Genomic DNA, 16,808 nt, shown 5'->3' with positions numbered 1-16,808 from the left:
CATAGATAAACAAAAACAAAGATAATTCATCACTACTAGACCAGCCTTACAAAAAATGCCCAAGGGAGTCTTACATCTGGAAGTAAAAAGATGATAACCACTATCATAAAAACATGCAAAACTTTAAGTCACTGTTAGAGTCAATACATAAAGGAGAAAGAGAAAGGAATGAAACCTTATCACTACAGAAAACTACCCAACTTCAAAAGTAAACAGAGAGGAAGAAAGGAAGAAAACATATACAAAACAACCAGAAAACAATAAAACGTCAGAAGTAACTCCTCACCTACCAATAATAACTTTGAATATCAATAGATTAAATACACCATGAAGGATATAGACTTGCTGAGTGGATTAAAAAATAAGATCCAACTATATTTTATCTAAAATAAACTCACCTTACCTGTAAAGAAACGTATAGACTGATAATGAAGGGAAGGAAAAAGATATTCCATGCAAATGGAAGCCAAAAGTGAGTAGAAACAGCTATACTTGTATAAGACAAAACAGACTTCAAGTTAAAAACCATAAAAAGTGACAAACAAGATTATTATATAATAAAGGGTTCCATTCCACAAGAAATGTAATATGTATGTAATTGTAAATATGTATGCACTCAAACACCAGAGCACCTAGACATATAAAGCGAATATCTAGATCTAAAGAGGGAGATAGACCCAGTTACAATAAGAGTTGGACACTTCAGTATCTCACTCTTAGCATTGGACAAATCGTCTAGACAGAAGATCAACAAAGAAACATCAGACTTAAACTCCACCATAGACCAAATGGACATAACAAACATTTACAGAACATCTCACCTAACAGCTGCAGAATACACATTCTTTTCATCAGCACATGAAACATTATCCAAGATAGACCATATGTTAGGCTACAAAACAAGTCTCAACAAATTTTTAAAAATTGAAATTATGTCAGGTATCTTATCTTGCCACAATGGAATAAAACTAGACATTCATAGCAAGAGGAACATTCAAAACAATACAGACATATGGAAATTAAACAACATGCCCTTGAGTTACAATGAGTGAAGAAAGAAATTAAGAATGAAATTTAAAAATTCCTTGAAACAAATGTAACTAGAAACACAACATACCAAAACTAGGGGACACAGCAAAAGCAGTTATTAAGAAGTATGTTTTTAGCAATAAATGTCTGGATCAAAAAAACTAGAAAACTTTCAAATAAACTATTGAACAATTCTACCTCAAGAAACTAGAATAGTAAGAACAAACCAAAGCCCAAATTATTAAAAGGAAATAAATAATGACCAAACAGAAATAAACAAATTTGAGGCAAAAATTACAAATGGTTAACAAAAAGCAGGTTTAAAAACATCAACAAACCATTAGCTAGACTAATTAAGAAAAAGAGAAGACACAAGTAAATTCAGAAACAAAGAGACCTCATAACAGATATGACAGAAATAAAAATAATTATTAGAGACTATTATGAACAACTCTACAATAAATTTGAAAACCTAGAGGAAATGGACAAAATCCTTGACCCATACGACCTACCAAGACTAAACCAAGAAGAAATAGAAAACCTGAACAGACCATAAACAAGTAATGAGATTGAACCAGTAATAAAAAGGCTTTCAACAAAGTCCAGGACCTGATGGCTTCACCACTTCATTCTCACTTGTGAAAGGAAGAGTCATTTGCTACAGCAAACTTCATTGTTGTCCTATTTTAAGAAATTGCCTCAGCCACCCCAACCATTGGCAACCACCACTCTGATCAGTCAGCAGCCATCAACATGGAGGCAACAACGCCCTCCACCAGCAAAAAGACTGTGACTTGCTAAAGGTTCAGGTTATCATTAGCATTTTTTAACCAATAACGTAGTCTTTAATTAAGTTATGTGCATAATTTTTTTGAACATAATGCCATTGCAAACTTAACAGGCTACAGTGTAGGGTAAACATAACTTTCATATGCACAGGGAAACCAAAACATTTGTGTGAGTTGCTTAATGCAGTTTTTGCTTTATTGCAGTGGTCTGGAATGAAACCCACAATGTCTTTGAGATATGTCTATACACATATTATTTATATATTATACATCTGTATACATATTCTTTTATATATCTTTATATACATATATATAGAAAGAGATAGAGCAAAGAAGACAAAAATATGCAAAATTCAATGTTGGGAGTATCCATGAAGAAGGAGTTTCTGGTTAATGATTGTAATTTTCTTTCTTAAATATTAAGTCTTCCAGTGAGCTAAGTCATGTTTACTGTATCCTTTAGATTCATGGGATTCTTGTTATTCAAATATATTTTTCATCACTATTTTGTGTAGCAAATATCTAATGATATATTTTTGCATTTTTTTTTTTTTGGTAGATAAAGTATGTTAGAACGACTTTCCAAGTTTGAAGTTGGAGATGCTGCAAGCGTTGCTTCATATGAGTAAGTCAGTTTGAAGTTTGAAAGGAGGGAGCTATTGATGGATCTCTTATCTTTAGTTAAACAGAGCTTATGCTGAGGCAAGAAGGAAAAAGGGAAACTATGGAAAGATATCAAAATGTATGGGTGGGAGCATACACCATATTTACTCCAGTTGAATTATTAGACAAGTATTATTTTGAAGAAAAAATTCCATCCATTCAGACATAAATATTCTTCTAGCTTGAAAATGTAAAAAGTATTCTTAGAAGAAATTAATTCCATTAAAAGTTTTCTTAAAAAAAAAATACAGGAATGCAGAATGCTACTTAACTCATCACTGTGAACATTTCTCATTTTTACTGGATATTGTGTGATTCCCAATTTTGTAGATTTTGCCTATGAGCAAATGGTATTGATAGCAAAAGCAAACATGTTTTGCTGACTAAAGACCTCTTTATGCTCATTGGGATTTTATTCTTATTTGTTTCTAATCTCACTAGAGTACTTCCTGTTGCACTGACCTGAAGGCATTTTATCATGTACTCACTGTAATGAAACAATACATTCTTAAACTGGCTTGTGTCTGAACTGCAGACATATTCAGGAGATTTTTCTTCTGCTTCTTTCTTGCCCATTTGTTGTATAACCATTTGCCAGCTTGTGTCAATGCTGGAGACGAAGTACTGTCATAGAGGAAGTTAACTCACCATGGTTGTAAGTGGTTGGTGTCTGTCTAAACAAAGATTGGAAACAAAGAGGGCAAATACAAATAGTTCTTCAAATTACCCTGAATTTGCCACTGAATTAAACTGTGTGTCTGCAAATCAGTTATACATTTTCTGTAATGGAGCTGCCCAGGGATGAAGCAAAATTAGACAGATTAAGCAAGGCAAGCATTTCCTTCTTTTCCCACTCCAAACAAAATAAAGCAGGATTTCATTTTATTTTATTTTTAAATTACAAAGTCTCATTACATAGATATAGGAGGAATTTGCAGTAGTCCCTGTGAGAAATGCTGGTGTTTCATACCAGGGGTATGATCTTGGGTTTATAGTAAAAGCTGGAATCAGTGCTGGGCTTTGACATCATATATTCATTCACCTGATACTCAGCAAGTCACTAAACCTCTTTAACTTTCAGATTATTCAAATGTAAACTGGTTATGATGCTATCTATGTACTGGATATTGTATTGTAAAAAATTAGTAATAAAACTAAAATAACATGCAAAAATACTTTGAAAACTCTGTAGCTTTGTGAATAGGTTTTATTCTAAAAACTGAAAATAACATAAGAGTTCATTAAAGGAAAATCAGAAAATACAATCAACAAATCTACCCACATATAATCCTTTTTAAACTTGGATGCATGCACTTCTAAGTTCTTTAAGCATACACATTTTTTGTTTACAGATTATGAGACGACCATACTTATTATTATCCTTTTGTAAATAACCTTATTACTTCATGACATCATGACTATATTTTTTGTTAATATATATTCATGTGCACTTACAACATTATTTGTAACAGTTGTTTTACAAACTGTTATATTTACAAAGTAATATAATTGTGCTATAATTCATTTAATAGTCAGATATTGCTGAACAATTAAGTTTTTTTTACAAGTTTTTAAGTGTTACAAAAAATGAATATATTTGAGGCTAAATCTCTGTATATTGTTGGTTATTTGCTTGTTATAAATTCTCAGAAGTGGAAATTCTGTGTCAAAGGGAATGATTGTGACGCTATGGATATTGATATGTGCTTTAACATCAAGATGCAAGTGTACATTTCTCCCTTCCCACACTTAGTACTAACCATCATTGACTTCTTTGATATCAGTAAATATATTTGTTTTAATGCACATTCTTTGACACACCTTTATTTACCCTTTCTAAGTTAATATTTCATCATTTGCAAACTACCTTTGCCCAATTAAAATTGGGGTGTTTTTCTTTCTTTGGATTGAAAAGTTAAATCTATTGATCCTTTTTCTATTTTATGTAATATAAGTAATTTCTCCCAGGTTGTCTTGCTTTTCACTATATAAAGTATTTCATCTTCATGTAATCAAATGTATCTGTACTTTTCTTTGTGATTTTGTCTTTAATGTTATTCTCAGAAAGTCCTTCTTACCCCAAGATTTTAAATATATTCACCAAAATTTCTGTTTTGAATGTATTTTCTTCATGTATATGAAATATCTGCCCGGAATTTTCTTTGTCTTAAGGTATAAAGTGTAGAAATTTACTGTTCTCCTGTGACTCATAGTTTTCTCAGCATGAAAATGTCATCCCCCTGTGTTGTCCTTACCCTGTTTTAGTGATCTAGAGTGAGCAGGAAGACCAGAGTCACTACAGTGTTTTTAGTGCTTTGCATCATGGCCATCTCCCTACCCCCAGAGTCTGTACTAGAGAAAAATGTGTCCAGTGGGAGAGATAGCACCTGCCTCCAATACAAATCCCACTTCATTAAACATGGTCTGGTTAGTGTCATGTATCTCCCACCTTCTATGGATAAAAAATAAGTCATGTTCATAGTTCATATTTGTGCTTTTAATTCAACTTTGATATTGATATTGGAACTTTTAGTGTTTTAAGGTTTAGTATCTCATATCTTTTTCTATCTCTTTCTCTCTCTTTTTTTTTTCTGAGCCAGAGTCTTGCTCTGTCACCAGGCTGGAGTGCAGTGGCGCCATCTCAGCTCACTGCAACCTCTGCCTCCCAGGTTCAAGAGATTCTCCTGCCTCGGCCTCCTGAGTAGCTGAGACTGCAGGCATGCACCACCACGCCCAGCTACTTTTTTGTATTTTTAGTAGAGATGGAGTTTCACCATGTTGGCCAGGATGGTCTCAATCTCTTGACCTCACGATCTGCCCACCTTGGCCACCCAGAGTGCTGGGATTACAGATGTGAGCCACCGCGCCTGGCCACTATCTCTTTATTTTTAAATTGTCATTTAAATTTAGTTTTTGTCTCTCGTGTATAGCACGTAATGCCTTTAATTTCAGAGTTATCTGAGAGTATTTCTCAATATGCAATATGAGAGTAATATGTTTGTATGTATGATTTCTGGTATGTTTGGTTTTATTTGTCATCTTTTTCTTTTTAAAAATACTTTGATATTTTCTTTTTAAATTGGTCTATATTTTGCTATTGATTTGTTTTTATCTCTTGCATTTTTTATTCATATGCAAGTCAGAAGCCCATTTCCAGTCTATCAATGTTTATATTTAAACATATAGAGAATATAATTATGCCACTTTTCTCCATCAATATTGAGAATAAAACTGGACTTGTACCTGTGAAATATAAGAAATGCAACCTGCCTTTACTTCTATCTTCTTCCACACCTTGAATCCTAGTGTAAGAATGCCTAAAAATTCAAATCCATACTATTATTCATGATTTTATATGATTTATCTTTACTTTTAGAATCATTTATTTACATTTTCATCTGCTACATTTTTATGCTACATTAACAATTATTATTTAGACTTACCTAATTCTGAGTTTATATTATTTACCATCTTTTCTCAGTAAGTCATCTTCCTTATTTCTATGTTCTTCATTTTGATTCATTGCTCAGCTGACTCAAGCCCTTTGAGTAATTGTTTTTAGGAAAGGTACATGAAGGCTATGCTTTGAGTTGCTGCATGTTGGAGTGTGTGTCTATTGCTCCCGAGTGTGAAAAGTACTTTTCCTGGTTATGGATTTATTGAGTCACAGTTATTTCCCTGCAAACTCTGCACATAACTGCTTGAAACTGCATTTACATAGCACACTTCTTTTTAACCAAAAACGTCTCAATTGTATATTTATTTGGTATAGTTTCAGTGGACACTAAAATAGACCAAGGGGCTAAAGCCACCCAAGCCACTCCTTCATGCCTTCGTAATCTGTCAGGCTTGGTTCTGTATGGTGACATTGTCAAGTGAGTTCAGATTTAGATTTCCTTGATACCCAGAGATCCAGTAGACTGTGTGGGATCAGAGGGTCTTGTAGTAAGAGAATGGCAACTTGAGGAGAGAATGCACCTCTTTTGGCCAATTGATCCTCCATCTACATCAGCCTTAATTCTCCAAGCCTGGGCAGAGGTGGTGGGTCCAGGTGGAGAGGGGAAAATTAGAAGGACTGGGGATTTCCTTTATCTCAGGTTAACCTAACATCCTTCAGCAAAGGCCAATTTCTTTTTTTTTTAACTTTTATTTTAGATTTGGAGGTACATGAGAGGTTTGTTACATAGGTAAACATATGTCAGGGAGGTTTTTTTTTTTTTCACATATTATTTCATCATCCAGGTATTAAGCTCAGTACCCAAATAGTTACCTTCTCTGCTCCTCTCTCTCTCCCTACCCTCCCCACTTAAGCAGACCTCAGTGTCTATTTCTTTCTTTGTGTTCATAAGTCCTTATGATTTAGCTACCACTGATAGGTGACGACATTCAGTATTTGGTTTTCTGTTTCTGCACTAGTTTGCTAAGGATAATAGCCTCCAGCTCCATCCATGTTCCCACAAAAGACATGATCTCATTCTTTTATTATGGCTGCATAGTATTCCGTGGTATATATGTACCACATTTTCTTTATCCAGTCTGTCATTGATGGTTACCTAGGTTGATTCCATGTTTTTGCTATTGTAAATAGTGCTGCAGTGAACATTCACATGCATGTATCTTTATAGTAGAATGATTTATATTCCTCTGGGTATATGCTCAGTAATGGGATTGCTCAGTCCAATAGTAGTTCTGCTTTTAGCTCTTCAAGGTATTGCCATACTGCTTTTTATGATGGTTGAACTAATTTACACTCCCACCAACAATGTACAAGTGTTCCCTTTTCTCTGCAACCTTGCCAGCATCTGTTATTTTTTGACTTTTTAGTAATAGGCATTCTGACTGGTGTGAAATGGTATCTCACTGTGGTTTCGATGTGTATTTCTCTAATCTGTGATATTGAGCTTTTCTTCATATGCTTGTTGGCCACATGTATGTCTTCTTTTGAGAAATGTCTGTTCATGTCAAAGGCCAATTTTGGCAGTGCCCCAGTTCTGCTCAGTATCTGCCCTCTTTGTTGTCCAGTCTTAGGCACAGGCTGTGAGCATTGTCTTAGGATTCATGGCTCTCAGGGTGAAACTTAAGTCTTGTGTTGGAGACTTCAGTATGACAGAAACTTTCTGAAGACTTCTCCAACACAGGAGGCTTCAGTAGGACAAGATAATTGTTCCTCATCAGCTACCTTGTCTCCAGCCATAAGGTAAAATGAGGCATTATTGGAGGCTCCATCAAACAGGTTCTCCTTCCTTTGATTAATGGAAGGAGCCCAGTCTTTCGGGTGTTTCTCCTTTGAAGTATATCATACTAAAATGTCTTACCTCTGAAGTTCATTTGCAACCTCAAATGTGACTCTTGCTAATGTGTGTCTGTTTACTAGGTGTCTAGTTTGAAGAGATGACAAGAGCATCATTTACTCCCTGTAATCATTCCTGAAATACCTTATTTTATTGTGGTGGAAACTGAGATCTGGCCGAAGTTTGATGACTTGCCCAGGCTAGCACTAAAATACAGTTCTTTTCTACCACCCTTTTCTGTCTTCATGCTATACTCCCTGAGTAGATAACCACAAGTTTAAGTTTAGTATTGCCATAAAGTTGGGGTTGGGGCTTTGCATGCAATGGAAATGTTACTAAGCATCCAAAGTTTACTGTCTTACTCGCATATATTCTGGATAGCAAAGTAAAATACTCATGGAGCAGAAAGAATACAATTTTAGCTATTGGTAAAAAGCATTTTGTTATACAACTTCTGAATAGTTTTCTTTTAAAATTGTATTTATAAAGGCCTTTGTTTTTTGGTTAAATTTACAATATATGTTAGAAGAAATCTGATTAATTTTATTTTTACTTCTTTTTGCAGCAGCAAGATTAAGAAAATTGTGTGTTCAATTGTATCATCCTTTGCATTTGGGTATGTGAGACATTGAAAACACCATGTGTTAAATATATTTGAGACTTGGCTTGGCATGGTGGCTCACGCCTGTAATCCCAGCACTCTGGGAGGCTGAGGTGGGCAGATCACCTGAAGTCAGGAGTTCAAGACCAGCCTGGCTAACATGGTGAAACCCCATCTCTACTAAAAATATAATAATTAACCGAACATAATGGCGGGTGCCTGTAATCCCAGCTACTCAGGAGGCTGAGGCAGAAGAATCACTTGAACCTAGAAGGCACAGGTTGCAGTGAGCTGAAATTGCACCATTGCACTGCAGCCTGGGCAACAGAGCAATACTCCATCTTAAAAAAAAAGAAAACATATATATATATATATATATATATATATATATATGAGGCTTAATACTTCAATGAGAAAGACTGAAATAAAAAAACAAAAAAGCATTTCCACCGTCCATCAGTTGCTAAGTAGCCATGTGCCCCATCTAATGTAATCTAATTTATCATAAAATTCTGGTTTAAGCTGGACATTAAGACTTGCAAATAAATGGCTTTTGCCTAAGATGAATAGTAACATATCAATACTGTTTTCCTTCCATCTGCAAAAGTAACATTAATGAAAATTAAATGTTAAAATTCTATAATTATAAGTTAAATGTTTTATTAAGTACTGTATACATCTAGACTTACTCTTTAATTCTGGAAACAATTTACTTAGACTCTTCTCTACATAAGAGTGAGATTTCATACTATGATATAGATTTATGCAACATAATTGTTTCCTTTTGAATTAATACTATTTTAATTTGAGCTGCAAGTTTTTAAAAAAGTACTTCGAAGACTAATTCATCTTCATGGATTAGGCAAATAGTCTAACCAATTTATGGAGAATGTATTTAGAATATGTAACAACAAGTGGCAGGAGGTACTTTAGAGTTCAAGACTCACGTGCCCATCACTATGCTAGAAGCACCCATAAATATGGAATCATGTACTTGTTGAAAATGTCACTGATGAAAAATCTTGGTCTTTTATGAGCATGTGTTACTCATGCTTTCATTTGGTTTTTATTAATAAATTCTTTAGAATTATCCAGATTGAGGGTTTACTTTTTATGAGAAATTGGTATAAATTTCTTATGAAATTCTCAAATTTTAAGAAGAGTTTACAAGCAGATACAGGTGATTTTAATTCAGTTTTACTTTTCTCTCTTGAGGTGTTGGTCTGATGTTTCTACTATAAAAGAGCATGATAATATCTTGTGAAGTGGTTTGGTGAGAATTTTGTTTATTAAGAACTGCTTCTATTGGGTGAAAACAGTGACTTTCTAAGATTCTAAGGCATTACAGTTTTTCCTGACACTGGGCAGCTTAATACTTAATAATAACATTTTGGTACCTGATCAGTGGCCTAAATATAGTATAGCTATAGGGACAAAAGCCCCTTTATCTTTGTATGTATGTATGTATGTATGTATTTATTTATTTATTTATTTATTTATTTATTTATTTATTTATTTTAGAATATTTGGAGTTTTCCTGGTCTTACTGCATGTCACTCTCCTCCTTGCCGACCTAATTTTCAATGATAGCAAACTTTATATTCCTTTGGTGTATCATTCTATTTCTCTAGCTATTGCCTTATTTTTTCTCATGGATGTTGTTCTTCGAGTATTTGTCGAAGGGTAAGTTTGATTATTTTTATAATGCCTTATGCTATTTTGTACTTTTATAAGAAGCACTGTGGGAGGCTGAGATGGGAGGACCCCAAGGTCAGGAGTTCAAGACAATCCTGACCAACATGGTGAAACCCTGTCTCTACTAAAAATGGAAAAATTAGCTGGGTGTGGTGGTGGGTGCCTGTAATCCCAGCTGCTTGGGAGGCTGAGGCAGGAAAATTGTTTGAGCCTGGGAGGCAGAAGTTGCACTGAGCTGAGATCACACCATTGCACTCTAGCCTGGGTGACAGGGCAAGACTCCATCTCAAACAAACAAACAAAAAACAAAAAAGAAGCATTTTAAAATAATTAACAGGAGCATTCACCACAAACTGACTTAAGAGCCTTTGGGCCTTGTAAGAACATTGGCGGTAGTCTGGCAGTACCCACCATGGCCTGTGTTTGAGGTGGCCATGGATTGATGCTCCTCTGCCTTTGGAGAGGGGTGGAAAGAGTGGGAGGGACTGCATCTTGTGGTTTGAGTGACAGCTCAGCCATAGCACAATAAAACACTAGGTAGACTTTTAAAGTTTTTGATCTAGGCCCTGATTCCCAGACAGCACCTTTGGATCCACCCAGAGGCTGGGAGAACTTGCCATCCTGAAGGGAAGGACACAGGCCTGGCTGTTTTTACCATGTGATGATTGTAGAGCCCCAGGGCCTTCAGGAAACTTATGCAATAGCTAAGGAGTGGCTACAGCAGGTCTTGGGCAAGACTCAGTGCTGTGCTGGCCTCAGGTCTGAATTAGTGAAGTCACAGTAGTGGTGGCCACAGGGGTGCTTGTGTCACTCAACCCCAAGCTTTAGGTGCTTCAGAACAGAGAGAGAGAGACTCTGTTTGTTTGGGAGAATGTAATTAGATCACAATATTCAAGTTCTTTGAAATATCTGGAAAGCCTTCCCAAAAAAGATGGGTGCAAACAAGCTCTGACAGTGAAAACTATAATATATAGTGAAAACTACAATAAATACCTAACTCTTCAATGCCCAGACACCAAAGAACATCTGTCACATCAACATTATCCAGGAAAACATGACCACACCAAATGAACTAAATAAGACACCAGGGGCCAATCCTGTAGAAACAGAGATATGTGACCTTTTAGACAAAGAAATCAAAATAGGTGTGTTGAGGAAACTCAAAGAAATTCAAGATAACACAGAGAAGGAATTCATAATTCTATTTAGATAACTTGAACAAAGAGATTGAAATAATTTAAAAGAATCAAGCAGAAATTCTGGAGCTAAAAAATGTAATTGGCACACCAAAGAATGCATTAGAGGCTTTTAATAGCAGAATTGATCAAGACGAAGAAAGAATTAATGAGCTTGAAGACAGGCTATTTCAAAATACATAGAGCAGACAAAGGAAAGAATAAAAAACAATGACACATGCCTACAGGATCAAGAAAATAGCCTCAAAAGGACAAATCAAAGTGGTATTGGCCTTAAAGAGGAGATGGGAGGTGTAGAAAGTTTATTCAAAGGCATAGTAACAGAACTTCCCAAACCCACAGAAAGATACCAATACCCAAGTACCAGAAAGTTATAAAACACCAAGCAGATGTAACTCGAAGACGACCTCAAGGAATTTAATAATCACAGTCCCAAAGATCAAGAATAAAGAAAGGATCTTAAAAGCAAGAGAAAAGAAACCAATAATATCCAATGGAGCTACAATATATCTGGCAGCAGACTCTTTAGTAGAAACATTTCAGGCCAGGAGAGAGTGGCATGACATATTGAAAGTGCTGAAGGAAAAAAACATTTACCCTGAAACAGTGTATCCGGTGAAAATATCCTTCAAAGTGAAGGAGAAATAAAGACTTTTCCACACAAACAAAAGCTGAGGGATTTCATCAACACCAGACCTGTCTAGAAGAAATGCTAAAGGGAGTACTTCAGTCAGAAAGACAAGGACATTAATAAGCAGTAAGTAACAACTTTAAGATATAAAACTCACTGGTAACAGTAGGTACACAGAAAAATGCAAAATGTTATAACACTGTAACTATGATGTATAAACTACTCTTATTCTAAGTAGAGAGACTAAACTATGAGCCAATCAAAAATATTAACTACAACTTTTCAAGACATAAATGGCATAATAAGATATAAATAGAAATAAAAAGTTAAAAAATGGGGAGACAAAGTTAAGTTATAGAGTTTTTGTTAGTGTTCTTTTTACTCGTTTATGAAAACAGTGTTATCATAAGATTAAAATAATGGGTTGTAAAATAGTATTTACAAGCCTCATGGTAACCTCAAACCAAAAGACATAACAATGGATACATGAAAAATAAAAAGCAAGAAACTAAATCATATCACCAGAGAAAATTACCTTCACTAATGGAAGACAGGAAGGAAAGAAGGAAGAGAAGACCCAAAACAACCAGAAAAAAAAAAAAAAAAACAAAATGGCAGGAGTAAGTCCTTACTTATCAATAATAACATTGTCAGCAGACTAAACTTTTCAATCAAAAGACAGAGTGGATGAAGGGATGAAAAAACAAGACCCAGCCAGGTGTGGTGGTTCATGCCTGTAATCCCAGCACTTTGGGAGGCCAAAGCAGACGGATCATGAGGTCAAGAGATAGAGACCATCCTGGCAAACATGGTGAAATCCTGTCTCTACTAAAAATACAAAAATTAGCTGGGCGTGATGGTGTGCACCTGTAGTCCCAGCTACTCAGGAGGCTGAGACAGGAGAATAGCTTGAATCCAGGAGGCAGAGATTGCAATGAGCCAAGATGGCACCAGGACACTCCAGCCTGGTGACAGAGCAAGTCCCCATCTCATAAATAAATAAATAAATAAATAAATAAATAAATAAATAAATAAAATAAAAAGACCCATTGATCTGTTGCCTACAAGAAACACTCTTCTCCCATAAAGACACACATAGGCAGGAAGTGGTGGCTCACTCCTGTAATCCCAGCACTTTGGGAGGCAGAGGTGGGTGGTTTACTGGAGGTCAGGAGTTCAAGACCAGCCTGGCCAGTATGGTGAAACCCCGTCTCTACTAAAAATATGAAAATTAGTTGGGTGTGGTGCCAGGTGCCTGTAACTTCAGCTACTCATGAGGCCAAGAGAGGAGAATCACTTGAACCTGGGAGGCAGAGGTTGCAGTGAGCTGAGATCACGCCACTGCATTCCAGCTTGGGTGACAGAGTGAGACACAGTCTCAAAAAAAAAAAAAAACAAAAACCAAAAAAAATGCCAGTATATCTGATACATATTGATGCAAAAATCCTCAATAAGATACTAGAAAACTGAATTCAACAATATATGGGAAAGATCATTCATCATGACAAGTGGGATGTACCTCTGGGATGCAGGAATGGTTCAATATTTGCAAATCAATCAATGCTATACATTATATCAACACAATAAAGGATAAAAACCATAAGGTCATTTCAGTTGATGCTACAAAGCATTTGATAAAATCCAACATCCCTTCATGGTAAACACCCTAAAGAAACTGGGTATAGAAGTAACACACCTCAACACAGTAAAAACCATATTTGACAGACCCACAGTCAGTACCAAACTGAATGTGGAAAAACTGAAAAGCTTTCCTCTGCAATCTAGAACACAACGAAAATGTCCACTTTTACCACTGCTATTCAACATAGTACTGGAAGTCCTAGCTAGAGCCATCATAGAAGAGAAAGAAATAAACAGAATATAAAAAGAAATCCAAATTGGGATGAAAGAAGTAAAATTATCCTTGTGTTTGCAGATAATACATTTTATTTGGAAAATACTAAAGACTCCACAAAAAACTATAATAATTGATAAATTCAGTGAAGCTGCAGGATACGAAATCAATATACAAAAATCAGTAGCATTTCTATATGTCAAAAGTGAACCATTTGGAAAGGACATTTAAAAAGTGGTCCTATATACCATAGCCACAAATAAAATTAAATACCTAGAAAGTAACCTAACCAAAGAAGTGTAAGACCTTTATAATGAAAATGATAGAACACTGAAGAAAGAAATTGAAGAGGACACCAAAAAATGGAAAGAGATTCCATGTTCATGGATTGGAAGAATTAATATTGTTTAAATGTCCATACTATCCAAAGCAATTTACAGATTCATTGCACTCCCTGTCAAAATATGAATGTCATTCTTCACAGAAATAGAAGAAACAATCCTAAAATTTATGTGGAGCCACAAAAGACCCAGAATAGCCAAAGCTATTCTAAGCAAAAGGAACAAAGCTGGAGGAATCACATTGCCTGACTTCAAATTATACTACAGAACTATATAATCAAATACTTGACTTCAAAATACACTACAGAACTATATAACCAAAACACCATGGCACTGGCATAAAAAAAAGACACATAGACCACTGGAACAGAATAGAGAACCCAGAAACAAATCCACACACTTACCGTGAACTCATTTTTCATAAATGTGCCAAGAACATACATTGAGCAAAAGACTTCTCTTCAACAAATGGTTCTGGGAAAACTGGGTATGCACATACAGAATAATGCACCTAGACTCCTACCCCTCACCATATACAAAAATCAAATCAACATGGAGTAAAGACTTAAATCTAAGACCTCAATGAAACTAATATACTACAAGAGGACTTGGGAAGAATCTCCAGGACATTGGTCAGAGCAAAAATTACTTGGGCCATACCCAACAAGCACAGGCAACCGAAGCAAAAATGGACAAATGGGGTCACATCAAGTTATAAAAGCTTCTTTATAGCAAAAGAAACAATTGACGAAGCGAAGAGACAGCCCACAGAATGGAAGAAAATATTTGCAAACTACCCATCTGAAAAGGGATTAATAACGAGAATGGGTAAAGAGCCCAAACAACTCTCTAGAAAAAAATCTAATAATCTAAATTTTTAAGGAGCATAAGATTTGAATAGGCATTTCTCAAAAGAAAACATACAGACAGTAAACAGGCATATCAAGAGAGGCTTAACATTATTGATCATTAGAGAAATTGGCAGTGTAGAAAACTACAATGAGATATCATCTCACCCCAGCTAAAACGGTTTATATCCAAAAGTCAGGCAATAACAAATCCTGACAAAGATGTGAAGATAAGAGAACCCTCATACACTGTTCATGGAAATGTAAATTAGTAGAATCACTTTGGAGAACAGTTTGGAGGTTCCTCAAAAAACTAAAAATAGAGTTACCATATGATCCAGCAATCCCACTGCTGAGTAGATATCCACAAGAAAGGAAATCAGTATATAGAAGAGAGATCTGCATTCCCTTTTTGTTGCAGCACTGTTCATAATAGCTAAGATTTGGAAGCAACCTGTGTTCATCAACAGATGAATGGATAAAGAAAATATAGTACATATACACAAGAGAGTATTATTTGGCCATAAACAACAATAAGATCCTGGCCGAATGTGGTGGCTCACGCCTGTAATCCCAGCACTTTGGGAGGCTGAGGTGGGCAGATCACCTGAGGCCAGGAGTTCGAGACCAGCCTGACCAAAATGAAGAAACCCCATCTCTACTAAAAATACAAAAATTAGCTGGGTGTGGTGCCGGGTGCCTGTAATCCCAGCTACTTGTGAGGTTGAGGCAGGAGAATCACTTGAACCCAGGAGGTGGAGGTTGCAGTGAGCCGAGATCAGGCCATTGCACTCCAGCCTGGGCGAAAAGACTGAAACTCCATCTCAAAAAAAAAAAAAAAATCCTGTCATTTGGAACAACATGAATGGAGCTGGAGATCACTATGTTTGTTAAGTGAAATAAGCCAGGCACAGAAGGACAAACCTCACATGTTCTCACTTATTTTGGGGCTCTAGGGGGAAAAAAAACAATTGAACTCATAGACCTAGAGAGTAGAAGGATGGTCATCAGAGACTGGGAACGGTAGTAGGGGCTGGGGGTGGGAGATAGAGATGGTTAATGGATACAAAAAATAGAATGGGTAACGCCTACTATTTGATAGCACAACAGATTGACCATAGTCAACAATAACTTGATTGTATATTTTTAAATGACTGAAAGGGTGTAATTGGATGGTTTGTAATGTGAATGATAAACGCTTGAGGGGATAGATACCCCACTGTCCATGATAAGGGTGATTATTGTGCATTTAGTTGTATCATGGCACTTGAATTGCCATGTTGGTGCTTTAGTCATATATATGTGTCAAATGATGAATATAACTTTATTGTTTGAAAACATCCCATGAATGTTATATTTTTCTCTTAGTCTACTCTAGAAAATACATTTTAAATAATTAATGAAAGTAGAATTCTTAATGTGGATGAGTCAATAGTTTGTGTTCTTTAAATATTCCTAGCTCTTCTTGCAGGGGGGAATGAATTTTTTTTTTTTTTTTTTTAGTATTACAGGAGACAGCAGTATTTTTCTGACTTACTTAACATTTTAGATACTGCCATTATTGTGACTCCTCTGCTGATTGATGTCATTTACATTTTTTTTGACATTAAGTTTCTTAGGAATATTCCCAGGTATGAAATGTAAGACTTACCTCTCTTAAAGTTTTAAAGTTTTTCATTAATTTTACATTTTCTGTAGCTTTTATTCTATATAATCTATTTTTTTTTTTTTTTTTTTTTTTTTTTTTTGAGACGGAGTCTCGCTCTGTCGCCCAGGCTGGAGTGCAGTGGCCGGATCTCAGCTCACTGCAAGCTCCTCCTCCCAGGTTCACACCATTCTCCTGCCTCAGCCTCCCGAGTAGCTGGGACTA

General features: G+C 35.7%; 1 pseudogene; it reads left to right on the top strand.

The window, feature by feature from the left end:
• The first annotated feature begins 2,383 nt into the window (after nt 1-2,383).
• Nucleotides 2,384-16,808, top strand: part of LOC119622774 (phosphatidylinositol 3,4,5-trisphosphate 3-phosphatase TPTE2-like) — a 91,977-nt pseudogene continuing 77,552 nt past the window's right edge.

This window comes from Chlorocebus sabaeus, chromosome 19 (genome assembly GCF_047675955.1).
Source record: "Chlorocebus sabaeus isolate Y175 chromosome 19, mChlSab1.0.hap1, whole genome shotgun sequence".
NCBI lineage: Eukaryota > Metazoa > Chordata > Mammalia > Primates > Cercopithecidae > Chlorocebus > Chlorocebus sabaeus.
Note: the sequence above shows the minus strand (reverse complement) of the source record. Positions and strands in the feature narration are given on the sequence as shown.